At 40.1% G+C, this 23,144-nt stretch overlaps 1 protein-coding gene across 15 annotated transcripts in view; it reads left to right on the plus strand.

Annotated features, from left to right (window-relative positions):
• The window catches only part of RAPGEF2 (Rap guanine nucleotide exchange factor 2), a 396,941-nt gene that overhangs the window by 292,512 nt on the left and 81,285 nt on the right, over window positions 1–23,144 (plus strand). Inside the window, exon 1 of one of the 15 annotated variants that reach the window (XM_073605995.1) lies at window positions 12,772–12,790. The exons of the other annotated variants lie outside the window; for them this stretch is intronic. The gene's annotated coding sequence lies outside the window, so the exon portion shown is untranslated. Of the gene's footprint in view, window positions 1–12,771; window positions 12,791–23,144 lie in introns of those variants that run through there. 15 annotated transcript variants of the gene reach the window in all.

Consider the following 23,144-nt stretch of genomic DNA (forward strand, 5'->3'; position numbering starts at 1 on the left):
AACTGTCAGGTGTGAAGATGCAGGACACTAATGAGGAAATCTTCTGGGCCTGCATCCCTTTAGACATGTTCCTATTGAAAGTATTTCTCCAAAAATGACATTTTTGTTGCAGGGGATGCCTGAAATTTGACTTGTATCTTAGGCAGACTTCTGGGGAAATTGGTGAGCCAATCACACAAGCAGGAAATGTTTCTGGGGAGTGGTCAGTACATGCTCTGTGTAGAGAACAACTCCAGGTAGCCACATTGCAATGTATTCTCAGAAAATTACAGTGGCTGCAGATTGAAAAGGAAAGGTAATTTTAATAACATTCAATTACAATATGATTAGTGTCACAATTATATGTGCTATATTATTTTTTGCTATTTTTTTCCCCCACAAAAGTGGAGTTACCCTTTAAAGAACCTGCAAGTACAGAAAAATACCTGTTGATCTACTAGAACTGCACTCAGCTTTTTGTGTAGGCATAAATATTTGCTTTAAAAAAGTAAAACAATAAATCATTTTTACGTTTATCATCCTGTTCCGGATCCCTCACTGCAGCTTCCCCAAACCTCCAGTTGCGGAGTACTTACTGTGTAACATGTCATAATGGACAGTGCAGTCTCCAGTGGCTGGTAGTTGGCTATAAGGATTGAGAAGGCAGGAGCAGAGGGGTGGCTTGTCGTCCTAGGCTGTGTGCATGCTGACGCATGTTGGTTCAGGGGTTACCTCAAACCTGGGAATTGGCCTAGCACTGAGGGGACCAGAATCATCATAAGGAAAGAGCAACTTTATTCATTGAGAGACATACTTTATTGTAAGTTTTCACCTTGGTAGGACAAATTTATAGAAAATGTAAGGCTTTAATATCACCTTAAGGCCTGCTGTAGGCTGACAACACACACAGATTTTTGGTGAATGTGTTAGTCACAACCAGTATGTTTGGCTGTAAACTACTTGTCAACTTCCACTTAAAGACTCTACAACATAAAGGCTAATCATTCTGTATATTGAAATAACATCCAGATGGGTATAACAGGCTGCTTGAGGTAGCACTGCAAGTGTGCAGAGGACACAGGACAGCTCTGAATTTCTGAGCAGATCAACAGGTTTTTTGTACACTTGTTAAACCGGTATATCAAAGTGCTTCCAATGGTATATAAAACAGACCAGAAGTGATCAAATAGAGATGTTAATTGTTAGGGTTTACATATGCTTTAAACTAACATCTGATTTAACAGACTGGTAACACATTTCCTATTAGAAGAGCCATGAGTCATTACAAAAGTGACACCCATGTTACCGAATATATGGATGTATTTCACATACATCCATTTTTATGTACATTGTCCATTGTACAAACGTTTTAGGGAGGAAAGGTTTAAATCTCAGTAGGATTTTCATTACGTGGGCATTTTGTGTTTGAGATGTACTCACTCACCTACTCCTCTTTCCATAATTGTGGTATCCAAGAGCCCTCACAGTTCATTGAGAACTACAAGTCGTCTGCCACACTGGCACACCGGACTTTTAGTTCATTCATTAACAGACTGCTGTCCTTCTGCACAGCCAAGCTATTTTTGAAAATTGACAGTGTGAGTGGGGAGAAAATCACTTGCCCACTGTCATGGGGCTTCTGGGGAGGCAGGCCTGGAGCATGTTACACATTACACCCTATATATGGGTGTAATGTGTAACATGCTCTGAAAAGTGAATCTATTCTTTAAGGCTGGAGATCAACTTTAAGGTGCCTGCAAACATCAGAGAATGTCCACCTGATATTCTTGGTATATACCGGGGAACACAGTCAGTGTTGATGGGAGAATACCTCCTGTGGAGTTATTGTGTTCTCCTAGGGAACTGTACAAGCCGGGAGAATGCACAGTGATTATTGCTAGCAGCTATAGCCGCTGTCAATAACAGCATGGAAAATCCAACAGGCTGGTTGTACCCAAGTTGATTGATCAATGAGTATGCCCATACTTGGTTCAGCTGGTCCCTGCTGATCTGGCCAAGATTTAACCATCTATGGCCAGCTTAAAGCCTGGTACACACGTTTTTTTTTTTTTGTTTTTTTTTAACAAAAAAACTGAGCTCTGGTCGGAGCCACTGTACTAACTATTAGTACAGCGATCTCCCCCACTGAGCTGCTTGGGAGCCGGTTGGCTGCTGGTTTTCCGCCATGCTCGTCTGACAGAAGCCGGCCAAACACTCGGCTTCTGTCAGACCGGCTGCCATACACATAGGCTGAATGGCAGCTGGTTTTTATTGAACCGACCAATGTCTACAGACATGCGACCATGTGTATAGGGTTTGAGTGTGCCCAAAATCCCCTACATGAAGTTTTTCTCTGGGAGAGCTGATGCTTACCCAAGTGAAACAGGAGATAAATGCTAAGTGCTCCTCCTACACTTTTCATCGGGATAAATGTGGATGTTCTTGTGATCTAGTCATATATGTTGGCATCGTAATCATTCAGTAGCCAAGTTATACATAGCTCAGAGTCCATTGTAATGTTTGTAGGTAGCGGCAAGGTTTGCTCATATAGCATGGGTCGGGTTTCTTGTACTAGTTCCATTGTCCAAGTTGTCTGGTAGGGACATTATTATTTACATTCTTTAATATAGCAAAAAAAATGATTATAGATAACTTTTTTGCATTGTTTTAATCGAAAAGGAAGGTTTTAATCTTATTATGTGGGCACATCTTAAAATAAAAAATATGTTTTATTCCAATTTCCTATGTTTGTTCTGTCAACGCTGACATGCGTAGCCAAATACCATATAGCTGACATATTAAGTTATTATGGAGAGTGAACGATGCAAATAATGAAGTGTTTGCTTGTATTAGCTTGATTCTCCAGAGCATTTGGTCGAGGGACAGGAACTTTGCAGATTCTAATATATTTATAGACCTTGTGCCAAGCTGTGAATTATAATAAATCAAGCCTTCAATAAATTACCTTTTTATATGCCTATGATTACATGGAAGCAGACTTTATTTTAGTTTGTCAATATACAGATGTACATGAAGGTCAGAGAGATTTATTATTGACTAACGTTTTTCTTGGTTTATTTAGTACTAGTTATTGTGAAGTGATTTGCCATTCTCTTTTGTGAAAGGTTCTTAGGGGACTGATTGCAATAAATCCAGTAGACATGACACAGTGTTCAGTGGATTTCTGGCTGTGTAACCTCTGCGGACTTGTGAAAACCACATTCAGGATAATTTACTCAGACCTTTACTTTTTGAAGAGTTGAGCTTAAAATATTTGGAATACAATTCAAGGTTTCTCATTTTTCTCCCAAGGATACACTTGTGTGCTTCAACTATTCTGACTTTTTTTTTAACTGGAAAAAGATATTTTTTGGAGTAAATGGATGAAGTGAGATAATGAAGACGATCAGTGAATAGAGGAAACCCAGGAATGGCTTGAGAAAGAGGGCAAGTTCTTACTTTAAAGCAATTGGATAAGGGAAAGTAGGTGTTCACCTCATTACCTACAAAACTTTAACCAATACAAATCAGCAAGCCAATATATATTTACTCCCCTTAGCAATTTGTAAATCTTACTCGGTTGATAGGAGGGTTTCAGATAAAGGTGTAACATGTATGTCAGAGCTGCATCTGTGTTATCCCAGTGGTCTGTAAGAACAAGTTTGCATGATTAGCATTTGTTACAGACACTGGTAGAGCTGTCCATATGGTAATAGGTCCTCAGCAAAGTTAGGTTGTGCTGACTACTTCTGACAATTGGTGCTTAATATACAATCCATGCAGACATCTGTTAAGATTAGACCATCTGAACTTTGCATCTGAGGAGCAAGGTGTCCTTTAGGGGTTCAGTTCACAGGAGTTTTGGTGAACCCAGTGGGAAGTCTGTGAAACTCTAACATAGTGCTGAACGCTGTTGAAGTCTATGAAAGCCGAATTTTACTATTTTTCCTGGCTATTTTCCATGGCTAATTTTGAAAGCTTTTGTTAACAAAAAGGGGATTGGTAGCTGGGCACAGCCATGTTGTAGTACCAATACATTTTTTGGGAAAATACCATTCACCGAAGAAATGGAATTTAATGTTGCTTAAATAGCAATAAAAAAAGCTGGCAGGTGTCAATAGTTACCCAGAATCCATGGCTGGTTTGTTAGCAAATACTAGCTGGCCAGGAATCTTTCATTTTATGAGAGAAGTTCAGCTGGTGGGGTCGTCAGGGTGTCAGGGCAACATTGTCTGTTCATCATGCTGAAGGGTCATCACAATTGTCGCTGGATCTGCATTTTTGAACAATGTGGGTGATGATGGATATGTGGGACATTGTTTGCTTTTTTATTTCATCAAATCTTTATTAAGGAACTTTTTCACGGTGTCAATGTCCATTTTTTTACATTATTCTGGGAAAGAGTAATAGGGGGTACACATGTACCTCATATGCTTTCCCTACTGGATGGTGGAATATCCTTATTATAAAGGGGGTTTCCATATTCAGATAAAGGAGTTGAAAGGCATGCGTCGTGGTTTGTTACAGCAAGGGGGGGTCTGCATGCTTGCTGCTCCCGTCCCCTTTCTGGCCACTCAGGCAACGTGCCTGGATAAGGGTTTGGTATGAATTTTTAGGGGCATCTCACATTAGTATTTTTTTATTAAAGGGACAGTTTACAGTTTTTTTTTAAATTGTGTGGGAAAAAAATGGCGTAGGGTTTCTATTAACAATTAATACAAGGTCAGTTTGTCTGGCGGTTTGTTAAACTGTCAGCATGCTAGGTTTGGGTGGAACACTCATCCCTAGTGGCTCAGGCTTTGTGCATAGTCAACTTTATCCCTTCATTTAATCTTTTAGAATACTGTAAAAAAAAAAAAAAAAAACATTTGGGATCAACAGGCTGGGATATTCATAGTGGAATAAACATAACCATTACTAAAAGTGTTAACATTTTTGTGCATTCAGTTTACAGAAAATTAATTGCCATGGTTTAAGATTAGCTGTCTATACAAAAGGAATAATAATTAAGTAGCATAATCTCCCAGAAATACCATGCTCTCCGTAGCTTTCTGAGACCTTATCGTGTCAAAGTATATAAGCATTTCAAAGCTTGTCTTTTTCTTAATTTTGTTAATGTGAATATTTTATGTTGTATCCAACAGGAAAGAAAATATGTAATGTATGTGTGTAACGCAAACCATGAATTCATAAATAGAAAGGACTTGTCTAAAAAGTGTTATACATTATATGCAGGGCCATCTTCTGGGTCTTAGATATTTTTGGAGAAAAGCATTTGCAGAAATTTGAAAACTAAAATAGGCTAAAATGATACCCATTGTAGGTCTGAAGTGACATTGAAATATGACTCTAAAGGTCAGAGGTTGTCTATTTACATGTAAGAGAATTTGTGTCTATTGTATTGCTTTCCCTTTGTAAAGATGTGAACCAGATCAGTAGAAAATCCCAAGAAGGCTGCAGTCTGTTGTCCTACTTGTTAAACCTCTGTTACTGTATGCCATCTTTAAAGCAGGAGTCCGGCGACCAATCTTTTTTTTTTTTTTTAGGTAATTGAGACACTTTGCTAACCCCAAAATAATACTCACAGTTTGGGTGTACTATTTCCGCCTCTGTCTGTTTTCGTACTGAAGAATAACTTAAAAAATGTGATGCTGGCTGTTTCCATCTTGCTTGTGGGCATGTGAAGCCCACAAGCATTGATTTCCTGGATGCGGTGAATGCTGTTCATTCACAGCTTGTTCACACGCATGATCATTGTTCCCGCACTGAATCTTGGGAAGCCGGACACTAAGCTCCCAGGAGACAGTGCGGCGCCGGGGAAAGGCAATAAACACGCCTACTCCCATGGGAGGAGAGACAGGAAGTGCCACAATAAAGTACAATATAAAGGTAATTATAGCGATAAAAAAAAATTTTGTGCGGCATTTGAACATCTATGCAATTAACTGAAGGGGGTAAGATTAAGTTACAAATTTGAGTAGAACCCAGCTTTAAAGTGTTTGTAAAGGTTCTTTTTTTTTTCCAAAATAATAATAATGTTATACCTACCAACTCTGTGCATTGGCTTTGCACAGAGTGGCCCCTAACTTCCTTTCTGGGGTCCCCCGCTGATGATCTTGGCACCTTCTCTTCCGTAAGGGGCTTGCTATGTGGGCATTGATGCGGGCTCTATAGACACACACACAGCAGGCCCCCCCAACCCTCATCACAGAATTTGAGTGACAGTAGCAGAAGCCAATGGTATATTGAACCCCGGGCTTTTTTATTTTTTATTTTAAGGTACATGTACCAAAGCCATTGCCTTCCTCTGTGCATCTTTTTAATCACTTCAATACCAAGGACGTCATATGACGTCCTTGGCTTTGAGCAGGTATATCTGAATGATGCCTGTAGTTACAAACATCATTCAGATATTGCCGGTTTCAGCCGGCGAATCTCTACACCATAGGAACGATCATAGCGGCCGTTCCGCCGCTTGATCGTTCCTATGGGAGGCGAGAGGGGACGTCCCCCCCCCTCCCGCCGCCCTCCGGTGCCTGCTCCAACTCACCGTTACGATCGGTGAGGCGGAGAGTGGATCCGCCGGCGCCGGATGTAGATCATAGAGATTTCCGGCGGACCAGATGGTCCCCGGAGTCTCTATGATCGTCGGAGGCCGGGCGCAATGTTATGAAGTCACGCCCGGCCTCTCCATTCAAAAAAACGACGCCGCTTCGGCTTGGAAGCGGCGATCGTTTTATTTTATTTTTTTTATTTCAGGCTTCCCAGCCTAGTGGTGAGATATGGGGTCTTATTGACCCCATATCTCACTATTAAGAGCACCTGTCATGTTATATTGCTATTACAATGGATGTTTACATTCCTTGTAATAGGAATAAAAGTGATCAATTTTTTTTTTTTTTTTTTAAAGTGTCAAAATTAAAAAAAAAATATATAATTAACAATAAAAAAAAAAAAAAAAAAATTTTTTAAAGCGCCGCTGTCCCCGTGTGCTCGCACGCAGAAGCGAACGCATACATAAGTCCCGCCCACATATGAAAACGGTGTTCAAACCATACATGTGAGGTATCGCCGCGAACGTTGGAGCGAGAGCAATAATTTTGGCCCTAGACCTCCTCTGTAACTCAAAACATGTAACCAGTAAAAAAATTTCAAGCGTCGCCTATGGGGATTTTTAAGTACCGAACATTGGCGCCATTCCACGAGCGTGTGCAATTTTGAAGCGTGACATGTTAGGTATCTATTTACTCGTCGTAACTTCATCTTTCACAAAATGCAAAAACATTGGGCTAACTTTACTGTTTTGTTTTTTTTTTTAAACTCAAAACAGTTTTTTTCCCAAAAAAAACGCGTTCGAAAAATTCCTGCGCAAATACTGTGTGAGATAAAAAGTTGCAACAACCGCCATTGTATTCTCTAGGGTCTTTGCTAAAAAAACATATATAATGTTTGGGGGTTCTATGTTATTTTCTAGCAAAAAAATTATGATTTTTACATGTAGGAGCAAAGTGTCAGAATTGGCCCGGTATTGAAGCGGTTAAATCTGATGGTTGAAGGAGATGGCTTTTTTTTCCTCTTTCATTTCATCTACACCAAACCAGGACAGTCTTCTCCTGTTTGCTGTATACAGAGAGCATGTTCTACAGGATCTGGATTTAGTCTTAAGCCAGCCTTAGATGGCTCAAATTTCAGACGGTTCAACAGAGACCAGCCGAGAGGCGATTCATCTATGGGCAGGCTGATTGTACCCAAGGCGATTCGTTGATATTTTGAGGGAAAAAAAAAATATTAAAATGTGGTGATCCCAGATAATATTGAAATGATACAGTCATATGTGAAACACGTCAGAAAACCGAAGATTAGATTTTTTTACTCTTATTATATACAACAGCGAACTTTTTTTTTTTTTTTTTATACTGTAAGACAAGAGCTTATTGTGTGGTGCTCTGACTTACAAGCATTCTTTTGATGTTTACATTGCAGTAACATGTAATTTAAAATAGCATACTACAAGGATTAATCTTTAGCTGAGATATAGGCGCTAAACACAAAGGCATTATGTAACCGTGTAAATACCTTCACTGTCTTCATCTTATGTGTTGAAGAGCAAGAGATCATTGTCTAAAAGTAGAGGGTAATGGTTGCACACCTCTGGTTACTAAACCAAAGACAAAAAAAATATTTTGCAGCTTAAAAATTCTTAGATGTGGTGGCTGTATTTGTTTTCTTTAAAAATGTTTTCACCTGGTGAGTGTTACATATATATATTTTTTTTTTACTTCCTTGTACAGACCAAGCTGTATAACAAAATTGACAGTTAATCCAGCCTTACACGGTTCGAATCTTTGCTGGTTCAGCAGGAACTGACCAAGATTTGAACCATTAATGGGCAGGCTGAATGTATCAATTGATTGATCGATGCTGGATAATTTATGATTATCGCAAGTGGCTGCTATAGCCGCTAGCGACAATCACTGTCTTCTCCCAGCAGGAACGGCTTCCCCCGCACTTTGGTCTGCACTGGATTCCTGTCCAATTTCACAGTTCGACCTGTGATCTGTGAACCGATTTGGGGGTGTCATTAACTTTGCGAACCGCTGCAGGTGTCAATGTAGAGAGTGAGACGTGATGTGGGAACCAGCACAGGAATCGCGCTGTTTCCCACGTCGCACAAGTGTGAACCGGGACTTAAACGCAAACCACCAAAAAATGTACCAAGCTGATTTGAACCAACCCAAATCTGCTAGTGTATCTAACACTACCTTTTCCTTAAAATGACCATTGCTGCAGTCCAAAGGTGTCTCCGTTGCACCTCCATCCAGAATGGGGACACCTTTAGACAGAAAGTGTGTTACTGGCTGAAAAATAAAAACAAATACAGCCACTACATGCAAGAATAGGTACACTGCATTATATTAGATTTTTTTTTTTGGGGTTTAATACTGCTTTACCTTCTAATAAACTGTGCTTTATTTACATGTATGGCACAGAGCTCAGACACAAAGTGGGGAAGCCGCCTTCTTAGAACATGAATTATTCTCTGACCTGAGCTAGCATTGCACATGGGTGTCAGGTAGCTTATAGCTAAGCATGGCCCTCTGTTTCTTACAGTGCAGGCAATGTGGTCTGTGTTTGTACAGGATGAATAGAAACATTGAGCCAAGTTCCCTTGTCTCTGACCCTGCTGCACTCATGGAAAAGTTTATTTTAGCAGGGATTTCCAGCTGCATACGGCACATTCGTCTGCATTAAAACATATTCTCACTTCTAATACACTGCTACTATTTAACATGGAAACATTAACAGCATACCTGGTGTGCAGCTTTATGATAAACAGCGTCTGTTGATTTAAATAGCGGCAGACTTTATTTTGGCCCGCATTCATTTTTGTTGTTTGAAGGTGTGACTGCCCCCACATTTAGTAAGCAGGGTGTGGGGGTAACACTTAAGACTGTCAGTCAGCAATCTCCTTGATATTGGCTTCTTTGCCCTTTCCCTGGTGCGCTCATAATACATTCATTGATTTGTTAGCGTGCAGTAGCTGGGCTTGCTGTGCATATATCTCTTACAATGAAGCTTTGTTGGGACTCGAGTGTGGTGGTACCAGTATGTGAGCTCCCACAAGGAACATACAGAGCAACGTATCTCACATCTAGTGTTGTTCTGCCTCTAGCTGACAACATATCCCTTCTCAGTGGTTGTTGGAACTTACAGCGCTCTGTTGCTGTGTGTGATTTATGTTATGCACATTACTGGAATTTGAAATTATAGGGAACCTAGAGTGTCATTTCAGGGAGTGCGTATTTGTCATTAATGTAGCATTTCTTATTGTTTTTCATGTGACTTTGATGTGACGTTCACAATTTCACATGTTCGCGGTTCATATTTCAGACTTATCATTGTAGACTTTCTAGTGGCTGGCTTTTTTTTTTCTGACCATGTGTCTGGTTGCGCCGCATGTAGCATGGCACGAGCCCTTAAATGGGCTATTGTTGTCTAGCAGTCTGGGCGGACCGATCAACATTAAGGCCTCATGCATATGGCGTTGAGCTTTGTTTTTTTTTTTTCTTTTACAGCCTGTAAAATAGAGGTGTCAAACTTATTTTCATTGCATGAGTAATAATAATTGTCCCCAACAGGCCGGTTGTATCTGTAAGACTATATAAATGTATCTACTCTCTATCTTATTAAATAATTGCCTCTGCACTCGATTATTACTGGTTTTAGTAATAATTTAATAGTAATAATTTAAACTGTGAAGGGCAGGTGCAAACCAGCAAGGAGCCCACTCACACTCCTGTAGCAGATAATGCAAGTCTGAAAAGGGGGGTTGCACATCGCTGGTATCATCCACAAGAAACTTTATTGGAGACTGCTCATGGCTCAGAACATGGTTCTGCCAAGGTCCTACAATGTGTTCTGTCACCGCGTGAAACCCTCCTTTTCCTTCACGGAGAAGTACAGGATCTAATGAAGGAGTTCTGTTCCCCTCTCTGCTACTAACTGCTGACATAAGGGGGGGGGCAGAGACGAGGAGGGTGCTGCAGGTGAGTGTGAGGGCCACATGAAATGACCTGGCGGGCCTTGTGTTTGACACACATGTTGCACCTCTATGTAAGTCTATGTGTACAGGCACATGTAGGCTTTTACAGGTGTATTAGAATAGGAACGTTTACAGGCAGAAAAAAAAAAATCTCAAAGGTTTATTGAGGAGAGAAAAAAAAATTCTGAACGTGCCTAAATGCATGTAAACACTAGACATGTATAAGAGTTTGAGTGTTCATGCATTCCAAAGCCCAAATAAATTATTTTTCTGACCAATGGAATCCATTAACACTTAAAAGCTTGACATGCATAAACGTGTCACTGTTTTGTCTTGCGGTGCACCTAAAAATTTTCATGGCACACCTGAAAAGGTTTAACAATTTTTGTGGTCAGCAGTAAATATAATATATACAAAAGCAGAAGTCTTGTGTGATCCCCAATATTATATATCACTGATATTTAATATTGGGGATCACACGAGACTGCTGTTTTTGTATATATTATATTTTCCTGCTGATAAAATATTTGGGGAATGGAGATCACACAAGACTGCTGCTTATATATACTGCTAGTATAGCCACACACTGGTCCGTCCGTCCCCATCTCTTCTTTTCTCTCGTCTTACCTTCTCAGCGCCAAACCGTGTGGGACAGCCAGGGACTGCGAGCTCCTCTGCTCTGTTGTGGGTGGGACTGGAGGCGCGCCATGCTCTGCACCTCATTGGCTGGAAGGGCCTGGCACGGCACCTGTCCTGGCACACTGCTGGCAGCCATAGCCTAATTGCATTCATGATCTGGGTTGGCGGGGTCTGTTGGCAACGAACATCAATCAATCCGTGCACAGGCCAGGCAGCACAGATGACCATGTCCGTGTGAGGCCTGCACACTTGCTCAGTGAGTGACAGACAGTCAGCACTATGCTGGCGGAGCCTTTGCGGTGTGGCGCGGGTACAGCCACCGCTGGGCCTGGCGAACAACATGAATGATCCCACGGCACATAGTTTGAGAAACACTGGCCTAAACAGACCCCCTGTGTGCATAAGGCCTAATCATGGGGAGTGGTAAAGCCCAATCATTTGTATTCCTTTTAGGAAGGCACCTGGTTGCCTCTATGTAAATAGTGTATTCAATTATGCTGTATACTTACAAGCAATATTTGTAGATAATTATACACACAATAGATATTTACAGTAAGCAGTTCACATCCACATGTATATCCAAATCAAAGTTCTAAAGGCTATATTTTCATTCTTTCTGACCTAAGAAGATTGCTAAAAACACCAGTATTGTGATCTGTGATTTCCAGCTCTCCTTTCTAATTTTATCTCTGCATGTCTATTATGCTAGTATGGTTAGATGCATCCTACTTCTATTTCACCAGACCAAAGGGTCAATGTTCACCTACTGCAGAATGTTCTTTATTATGTGTGTTGAGCCCACGTTCACATCGGGGCGATATGGCATGCGATTTGACATTTGCGGCACCGCACCGATTCCCAAAAGTAGTTCCTGTACTATTATTTGCGACTTCGGGGGGCGATTTGTATAGATATCTGTGCAGGAACCCGCACAGATGACTGACATGTTGGTATGAAATCGCGTTCATCTGAAAAATTTCTAACCCGCAGTCAGTGTGAACCTAGGCTAAATCATCAGTTTGGTTAGGAGTTCTATTAGATCATAACATGCCTAAGAAACACAACGTATTTTCAGACTCCCTCTCTCTGCTAGAGAATGTTTTGTGTGAATTTGTAGCTTTGTCCACGGAGAGTGCTTATTTTCTGCACAGCTAATTATATATATATATATATATATATATATATATATATAGTAACTCGTTGGGATGTCAGGCTCATTGTTTGTAGTATGATGTTAGGCAGGTAAAACAAATATGGAGCAGAGTGTTTTCATGGGGAAATGACATCAGGTCTGGTAAGAGAAGGATCAAAGGTTGTGCAGAGTATTTGGTAAAGCTTTGTGCACACATACACCTTTGGCCTCGTGTTGGATTTTGTTGCTTCAGGTTTATCTTGTTTTATATATCACACAATAAGAGAAGCAGTAATGCATGTGAACCCAGGTGTCTGTCATCGGTTGGAAGGTGTGATAACACAAGTGGAATCTGAGAACAGGTTTTCTGTTGCTGGACTTCAATACCTGGAAGCCACGAAGAGATCCCCTTTGCCCCAGATATCTTTGATCACATTGCAGACATTCCATGCATGCCCTGCTGAAAACTGTGAATGCAGGACTTTTAACATCATTTGGTAAATATAATAACATTTGTGTACTATGAAGTGAAGCAGATCTGTGCCAAAAATCTGCTTGACATCCAGTTGTGTAATAATGCAAAGGTCAGGGCAAATCTTCAAGTGTAATGTGTGTGATTTGTCTGTCATGTATAACCATAATTTAGCTTTCACTGCTTGATCTGCATTTTGGTCTCTTAAAATGGTCTAATAGAAATATTGGCAGTCTATACAAGTAGTAATGTACTGCGTGAAATTTTAATTTTTTTGTATTGTATTATTTAATATCTGCAGACAGAACTCTTATTCAATACAACCATTTTTATTTAGTTTGATTATCCTTCTTATGCTACTGTTTTGGTTCCATATATCAAATGTGTGTGTTATGTTGCTCAGCTATTTATTACATTAGAGTTTTATTCATTAATTCTTTTTGATTTTCATGAATTCCTCTAACATTTTGTAAGTCTTGGCTGGATCTTGTGAGAACAGCGACTGTCAACTGCACATACAGCGTCGTAGGTTGTTTTTCCTGTAGATTAGTAGACATTATTGGGTTGGCAAGATGCTTTCCAACACTGCTGTCCAGTAACTATGATATCAGCCATAGCAGCTCCACAGAAGAGCCAATGTATGTCTAATGCCGGGTACACACTAATAGTTTTTTTTTTTTTTTGGGTTGAACCAAAAAAACAACTTATAGCTCTGGTAGGAGCCGCTGTACTAACGATCCAACAATAGTACATCGATCTTCCCCACTGAGTTGTTGTCTTCTGACAGGGGGATGGCCCTCTCGCCAGAACGCTCCGGTCAGCACGCTAATCAGGAGCCAGTCAGCTGCTGGTTTTCCCAGCATGCTCGACCAGCTTCTGTCGGACCGACTGACATACACACGGGCTGAATGTTGGCCAGTTTTTTTTTGAACCGGCCAATGTCTTCTGACATTCGGCCCATGTGTGTACATAGCTTTAATGCCTTCCCCATTCATTACTGAACGTGGCTTTTAATGTAAACTGATAAGAAGCAGGCACCTCCAACACCTCCCTGGAGAATCAATGAGAATGCAGGTCAGGAGGAGGTCAGAAGCACCTGTGCAAAAATAGAATGAACTCAAACTCTGTGAACAGATTGTTGATGTCACCTGCATTTAAATTTTTAGACAGAACAGACAGCTATTATGTGACATAGGTCATAGTAAAATTTCCTTAAAGCGGAGTCCTGCCTTCCCCTCAAAAAATTAAAAGTCAGCAGCTATACATAGTGTAGCTGCTGAATTTTAATATTAGGACACTTACCTGTACTGGAGTCCAGCGATGTAAGGACCGCAGATTATGTTTCCATAAGCTGTCTGGTGCTGCCGCCGCCATTGCCGGTGAGGGAACCCGGCAGTGAAGCCTTTCAGCTTCATGGCCGGGTCTCCACTGCACATGTGTGAAGCGTGGTTGCACTCTCCTACTGGCCCGACCGTAGGGGAAGGATGAGGGAGGAGGGGGCAGGACTTCTGACTTACCTCGTAGTGGCGAGGTCCAACAGAAGTGGGGACAGGGTACCTGTCAAAAACAGGTACCCGCTCTACCCTACCCCTGAAAGGTGCCAAATGTGACCCCGGGGGGGGGGGGGGGGGGGGGGGGGGGGGACAGATAAGCAGAAGTTCATCTTTTGGATGGAACTTCGCTTTAAAATGATGCAATGGCTCATTATCAGACCTTGGCAGCACATATTTCCACACACATTTTCCTCTACTGATGTGAAAGCCCATTGTTTTGTGTATATATTGACTGAATAACATGCATACTCATAAGCAGTTGTGCATCACCCAGTTTTGCATTTCCCAAACTCTGTTAGGAAGGTAAACATACATATTATGCCACTGTGAGCCAAAGATTAACCCTACACTGTCATCGCTGACTTCAAATGAATCGATTTAAGCCTATATGATATCTAGATGTTAAAGCGGGGGTCCACCTATCTATAGTTTTTTTTTTTTTTTTGAGTTCATTCACAAACTTTTCTTCTCAGCATTACATACTCACATATTGTGTGTAATATGTCCGCCTGTGTCAGATTTCGTCGGAAAGAATAACTTATATTATTCACTGCAGGCGGTTTCCATCTTCATTGTGGGCATTTGAAGCCCACAAGCATTTATTTCCTGGATGTGGTGAAAGCTGTGCTCCCAGCATTCACCGCTCATTCCCGCACATGCTCAGTGGCATCCTGGGAAGCCTGAGACTAGCTCCCAGGATTTAAATTTTTTTAAACGGCATGTCAGCATCTAGGCAAGGAAGAGAATACATACAGATATTGTTCAAAATTTGGGTGGAACCCCGCTTTAAAGTCCATCCATTTATGTTGAGCCTGCACTGGGAATTTTGGATAACTAACTGTGACCATCTTGTATTTTCCCCAGATATATCACTGTGCTTCCAAGTTTTTTTTTTCTTAAACAGCTGGTCAGATAGTTTTATTTTGATGGAATACTACTGGGGACCAGCAGGGAGGAATTTGTGAATCAAACGATTGTCCCAAAGTAAATAGGCTACAAATAAACTAGAACTCTATACCTATTCTGCAGTCTCTTCCCTGGAAGCTTGGCTAAATACATCTACAGAAAATATTTTTATATTGGAAAAGATTATTTACTCTGCTGTCTTCAAGAATATACCTGGATATGTGATTTTATACTTGCCCTCAATTATGTTCGCAGAATAACGTTGGTGGCAACAAATCCTTGCGTAGAATGCTTTTCCTTTCCCCTTTGTGTACTGTTAAAGGGTAGTCGTGACTGGGCATATGTAATAAGTATAATTCATCATTTTTTTTTATTAAGAAACTATCTAATGACATACAAAGCTGGTGACCTATCACTCTAAATTATGCCTTTAAATAGGATCAATGGAAATGAGTTTGTTACGTGTAATTACATGTATTGACTTCTGCTGTTAAATCACTGAACCCTGCAACTGATGCGCTCTTTAATGTTTGCCTTTTATAGACAGTGAATGAATATGCATCATAGAGGATGATAAATGGGCCCTATTTGTACACGTCTTTTAAGTGTCTCATTAGTCCCTAACTGCTAGTTACTGTTCTTAACGTGCATTAAGCATATAGTAGATGTGAATATGAGATACCCCTTCGGTAAGGTTTTCGTGAAATCTATAAACTCCTGGACAACACAAAGAGAAACTATTGATGAAGATATTATAATCACACAACTCTAAAATGTGCAATTTGGGAGCAAATGAATGTTTTATATTTGAGTTATGACTCTGACATTAAGTAGAAAATTATAAAGCTCAGTTCTTTCAAGCTGAACTCCAGGCATAAAACCTTTCATTGAAATCTATCCCTTAATTGCCACAAATGATATATATTCAATTTGTTTGCACCAAATGCACTTGCAAACTTCGATATTGTATAAGTAATGGTAACATCTTTGGGCTACACATAGCCTTTGAGAGCAGAGCTATGGTAGGGACTGAGCAGGTCCTCCCGTTACAACTTACCTGTAGAAAACTACAGAGGGAGCTGACCCAAGACCAGTCATCCTGCACAAGGAGAGAGATCAGCACTGACCGGTCCTTACTACAGGAAACTCCAGCGCAGAAGTACAGATGTTGTTTCATACTGGATTGCTGCACACATTTGAAGGCAATACAGATGTGATACAGATAAAGCCCCGTACACATGGGCCGGATATCTGGTGCTTCTGTCAAAGGGGCATGACTGAAAAAGGTCTGGTGATCAACATCCGATCAGCACTCTCGGCCAATGGCTAAGAGTGCTGACCGGTGTGTTTTGGAAGGGGGGTGGGGAGCGGTCCCCCTGTCAGAAGGCAATAGCTTGGTGGGAGAAATCACTGTACTAACATTGGATAGTTAGTACATCGGCTCCTCCCGAGTGCTTCAGGTTTTTTTTTATTCAGCCCGCTGGGTTGAATGGAAAAAAAAACTGCTAGTGTGTACCAGGCTTCAGATTTACGTAACAATAAATTCACTTCTTGTATTCAGATATTTGCTTTACCTCGAGTTCAGCTTTCAGAAAGAGTGTATATTCAGATTCTCTATCGCTCACTCATAGGTAGATTTACATTGAAGCCAGTTAAATTACTCATATATTTTTTGAGTTGAGACAAATCCATGCCTACATAGGTCATTTAATGCTCAAAAACAGTGGTTCAATGCAAAAAAAAAATAAAAATTAATGTTGGTTACATTTGATTGAATTTTACATCAAGACCAATCATTCCTCTTTGATGGAAACATCTATTATTTAATTTTACAGTGATTTATAGAGCACCAACAGTTTGTGGTTATATCAACAATAACAGTTTACATTATAAAGGGAGACAATACAATTCAATACAAGAGGGTGCTCCTGAAAATTTACAATCAAATCTGTTAATGGAACTGCACCATTTTCTGCTGTCCGTTTCTCACAAACCCAATTCTTCTCTCAAGAATATTGTTACATTGAAAGATTGTATTGTTACCTGTGTGGTCGCAATTATATTGTGCAGAATATGTTTGAAAGTAAATGTCCAATTGGCTTAAAATTACATATGGTTTTCCTCCCTCCCCCATATATTCAAATTATAATGCTTGTTTACTCTAGGGGGAAAAGAAAACTATCTTTAATTTAATTAGTGACCCTATATGCTTTCCCTACTCAGGTTCCCATAGTAATGACCTGTCCCATGCACCATTATCATTACATACAATGAGGGGGCAGTGCCCATTGCTGGTCTGCATTATACATGACGACTTTGAGGGTTCTGCCCACATTTCCTGGAGGAAGAGTAGTAGACTGAATTACTGGCTGTCATAAGTCTAAAGCCTGGTACACATCACTTGTGTTTTTTTGGGTTTAACAGAAAAAACATGGACTTCTCCGATCAGAGCCGATGTACTAACGATCCAACGTTAGTACAGCAATCTCCCCTGCTGTTCTTTTGTGAGTGTGTGGGTACATGCAAGTCATTTCTCATGTAAAGAAGGCCTTACTCTCACTTCCTGACCTGCTAACAACATTTTACTGGACAAGGGAGAACTACTTTCCAAACCGTAACACAAAAAGAAAGAAAAACATTTTTCTTTAGTAGAGTAGGAGAAGGATAATCCTTGATGTTTATTTCTGTCTGTGTCCCTATTGCAGATTTTTCCTCACTTCCTGTGTGGTTATGCCATTGCCAGCAGGACAGGAAGTGAGGGTAAATCTCTATAAGTAATTTTCACATTATAGAAAAAAACATTGACAGTAGTTCCAAATCTTTCCTCAATCTATCCAAAACTAGAAAAAAAGTTTATGGCTTGACACTTTAGGGTGACTGGATTTCATGCTTGCAGTCAAGGATCTTTGTTTTTTTTTATTTCTTTTGTAATTAAAGCACAAATCCGGACACAAGAAAAACCACTTGAAGTGGCCCCCACCCCTCCCCTTCCCCTCGTCCGCACTACAAGAGTTGTCTAGGGGGTAGCAGAAAAGGCTTTGTTACTTAACTGACTGCTCACCAAAGCTCTGGTCTGTGTGTGCAGAGGCTCAATGTTATCATGTACAGTACAGGACTATTAAACCTGTATTGTATGTGTTAGAGTAGAGGTAAGAATGTGACCGCGCCTGGGAGAAGCTTACCCAGGAGGTTTGTGGGGGGAAGGAAAAAGATAAGTAATACAACCTTTTCTGCAATCCCTTTTACTTAACGAGCATCTAACCCTTGCATCCATGTTTGCTGCATACATTTTAGCCAAAACACCATTCCAAACGTTATCTTTAGATAGATATTTCCTCTATTTTCCTAGCATGTGGTGTTAGACTTGTGTTAGACATATGCTATACCTCTTAAAGTGTTACTAAATTCACAACAGTAAACTCTGTCTGTATATGCAGTGAAGCATGCTTGTTATACTCACTGTGGGATCTAAGGGGTTAATGCTGTTCATTGTCTAAAAAAGCAGTTTTAGTCCTGTCTTCTCTGATCCTCCTCTTCTTCCCCAGTCCATCTCCTGATACGACAGAGCCTTTGGAGTTACTCTTCACATGCTCAGTTTGGTGCGTACTGCTAGTTTTTGTTTTCTTGGGAGGTTGATCAGCACAGGGCCAATCAGCACTGTCCAGACAGAGGGTCAGGGGTCCTGCAGCCTCATAGGACAGTCAGAGATGAATGAAAACTCCTGCAAGCTTTAACCAGACACTGATAGAAGCCACAAGACTGCTATATACTACTGTTAAGAAAAGGTATTTAGCCACTTATATTTACAAAAATAATTGTATTTCCATGCTCTGTGTACTGTGGGAGACCAGATATAGTGAATTCAGTGTCCTGGGTTTAGTAACACTTTAATGGTTGGACTAATTCAAGAGAAATAACTTAAGCATTTTCCATAGAAAATTTTCTGTAGAATAATCTGACCATGTGCAAGCTTGCCTGAGATGATCTATTGGCACGTATGTACTGAGCAGAAATGCAGCATCATGGAAGAGAAGCCACTACTGCTATGGGCTAGGTTGCTACCTTCTTATATTAGCCTAATTTTTACTGCAATATCTGTTGGGTTGCTCTGGATACAAAAAAATGTACATGCTTTCAGAGAATATTTAACCGTTAGGTATGTGACTGAAATGGCACAACTAATGAGGAGTTAAAGGGTGCTCTATTTATTGGCATTTGCAGACCTTCTTATGTATGTATGGCGATGGATGTGTAATGTATTCTCAAAAGTTAACTGATTCATAGAAAATATATTCAAATATGCAGCAATCATATATTTGTTTTACTGTCTTTTTAAACAGAAATTAATGGAAATTAAATTCAAGTCTCAACTTGGCAAAGTGAACCCTTTGACATACGTTTGACAAGTTTTGAACTGTAGTCCCGAGTGTTTGCTTTGTTTGGCTTCGTTGCCTTTTGAATATTTAATAGCAAAACGGGTCTTCAATGGTTTAGGACTAAAACTGATGACCTAAACTTTAGGTCATCAGTTTGAGTGTTCTGTCCTAGGTGTTCCCCAGCCTTTCTGCTAAGATGTGACTACTTGTTCAGTCCCCCCTAAAGTATGTTAAACTAACTTGATCAATGTTAATTTTAGAGCCTCGCACACCCAGGTTCCTATTAAATAAATAGAAGCCTGCGGGCTAATTGGAAGATACAAGGTCATTTTAAAATAAAATCATTATTAAAGAACTTGTGAGGGTAGAAATATGGGGGCTATCATTACTGACTTGTTTGTAAAGTATAAGCGCTATGATTGTTCTGATACTTTGGGCCATGGCACTCTAGATACTTTGTAGCTGACATTTATGACCCTGCTTGCTTTCTCTGGTGATTGTAGCTAGATACAGAGTTAAAGAGTTAATAAACCTGCAACAGTAAAATCAGTCTGTATATGTAGTAATGCATGCTTGTTATACTCATTGTGGAACCTAAGGGGTTAATCCTGCGCATAGTATTTAAAGGCTGTTTGAACCTGTCTTCTCTGATCTTCTCCTTCTTTTACTGTCCCCTATCCATCTTCTGATAGTACAGAGCCTTGGAGGCAGTCTGCACATGCTCAGTTTGATGCGTATTGCTAGAGAGTGTTTTTTTTTTTTTTGGGGGGGGGGGGTGTATGTGATCAGCACAGGGCCAATCAGCACTGTCGAAACAGAGGGTTGGGGGTCATGCAGCCTCATGGGACAGTCAGAGGAGAATGAAAACTCCTCCTACAAGTTTTAACCAGACACTCATAGAAGTCACAAGACTACTGATGAGAAAAGGTATTTAGCCGTTTATATTTACTAAAATAATGGCATTTCCATGTTCTGTGTACTGTAGAGAAGACCAGATATACTGAATGCAGGGCCCTGGATTTAGTAACACTTTAGTGCTCTGACTGACTACAATTCTCTGGTGTTCCATGTTCATCAGCAGCTATATTGGATAACATGAGTAGTCTACTAGAGCTGGTAATTCAGTCACTAGCTCCCAGTGCTGCAATAGTCAATAGTGACTGAGCTACAAATCTTTTAAATTTTCAACTACACAGATCTTTCATTGACTGCTGGAAATTGCTGCTGCAGAAGCATTAATGTGACCAAACATGTTACTCATCTAATACAAACATGGGAGTCTATCACCTTGTTTTAGATGAGCCCCAAAGTAAGTGCAGTGCACATTCATAAAAAACAGCTGAACTGATGATGACTTTTTTTTTTTTATTTCCTTTAAAACCGAAGTATGCACATGTATGTGGATTTATCATTCTGTATGCATGATAGCATTAAGTGCAGATTAATTCAGTAAAAAATATGTTTTAATTCTAGAGAGTTCAGAACTTTGCTTTTGCCATTTAGTACAATATTGTTTGAAGCAACTGGCTTTTTCCTTAATTAGAAATCATTGGTGTCACTAAACTGCATTGCCTCCAGAAAACGTTTTGGTCCGAGCATTAGGTAGTATAGTTTAGGATTCAGGTGAGTTGTCACCCAAACTGTCTGATAATGTGGTGGTGAAAGGGTTGTGCCGAAGGTATAATTCTAAGAGACTGTGCCACTGCATATAGCATAATATCTCTAGCTTACTGAATTGTTGGAAGCAATTTGGTTGGGGGATTATTTTTTAGTGGATGCTAGTTGAACCAATCCTTTAGCTTTCTAGTTATTGGTTTAAAAATGGTTGACTGAGACTACCTGAGTGCTGTAACATAATTTCTCCATTACTTATACTATACTGTATGTTTGTAATTGTAAATTGATTTCTGTTGTTGGCACCAGAAAATGTCTCCATAGACTTCAATGAAATTTTGCATCAACTACACATGAAATACACATGAAAAACGCATGTACATATGTTTTTGGTGTTTTTTTTCTGCATGACAACAGACACCTGGATGCTGGACTCTTGGTGCGCTTTGGGAAAACACACAAAAGCTGTCTGATCTCATGGAAGTCTATGGCAGGCGTGGGTACTTTGTGCTGCACCTGTGCTGTAGGGAAACCCCAGCAGTGCAGTGTAAAAGGGGCCTTAAAAGCAAAGGGTGGACATATCAAGTATTGATTTGGTTTTGTTCTTTTATGGACTTTACATTGCATTATTCTCCCTTTACAGCATAGTTTCTAAGTGCTTACAACTTGTGCATAGTACTGTATATATTTGTTAATTTGTAGAATTCTTCTAGTTTGACTATGTATTCAGTGTAAATGTTTTCAAAGATTGCTACCTAAACAAAGGTGCAGTTTGTACACCTATACAACATTATTCCAAACATCATACATTTTAGTCTGGGAATTAACAAGCGGTAGGAGCATGTTATAGGAACTTACATTATCTTTTTGTTAAAGATGTTGGTAAACTTGCAAACTAAAAGCATAACTGCAAAAATTGTATAAATCAGTGTATATCAGTGTTTTTTTCTATCCATGATATAGAACAGGGATATGCAATTAGCGGACCTCCAGCTGTTGCAAAACTACAAGTCCCATCATGCTCTGCCTCTGGGTGTCATGCTTGTGGCTGTCAGAGTCTTGCTATGCCTCATGGGACTTGTAGTTCTGCAACAGCTGGAGGTCCGCTAATTGCATATCCCTGATATAGAAGATTGAGAACCCTCTTCTGGAAGGGTTTTAGTTTTTTTTTTCAATACTCGTGTCTAAAGATACTGCTATCACCGCCCTGAAACCAGTATGCATACTAGGAGCTCTGATTCTTGTGATCAATATGCTTGTTCTAATAGACAGCCTTATAACTAGAATTGGCAGGATCTGTATTTATTTCAGTACAGCCTGTCATTCATGATATATAGAGAAGGTGTTAATACTCTACACTAGCTTAGACCAACTGCAACCCTTCCCTGCAGGTATTTAGTCTGCCAGGGGAATCATTTTGGTCATATATCAGAAGCATATTGTACCAGTTCTTTGCAAAATTTAAAACATGTTCATGATTCCCATTACGGTATGGACTGGTTGGCTGACATTTCCATGATGGGTACTCTTAAAAGAAAAAAAATGTTTTTGAATATGTTATTGTATACACACACACATGTATAATATTGTATACACCAAATGAAATGATCGTTTCACAGGATATTTATGGGCAATTTCCACAAAGCAGTAGTTTTTGTTAAATCAGCCAACATTTCAACCACAACTCAACTGCCGGATGGCTGAGACAGGCAAGAAATCTGGAGAACAAATAAGGGCCATTGTTTGTTACTGAGACTTTTCGTTAGTATTTGCTGCATGGTAAACTTGTTTTCTTTCAACCTGTTTGCAGCTAAAGGGCTCTAATTCTCACCCCCTCTTTGTGCTATTAACCTTTTCACCTTTGGCCAAGCTGCCAGAGCAACAGCTTGTTACAGTGTACAACCCCAATTCCAAAAAAGTTTGGACGCTG

The sequence above is a fragment of the Aquarana catesbeiana genome, linkage group LG01 (assembly GCF_042186555.1).
Source record: "Aquarana catesbeiana isolate 2022-GZ linkage group LG01, ASM4218655v1, whole genome shotgun sequence".
Taxonomy (NCBI): domain Eukaryota; kingdom Metazoa; phylum Chordata; class Amphibia; order Anura; family Ranidae; genus Aquarana; species Aquarana catesbeiana.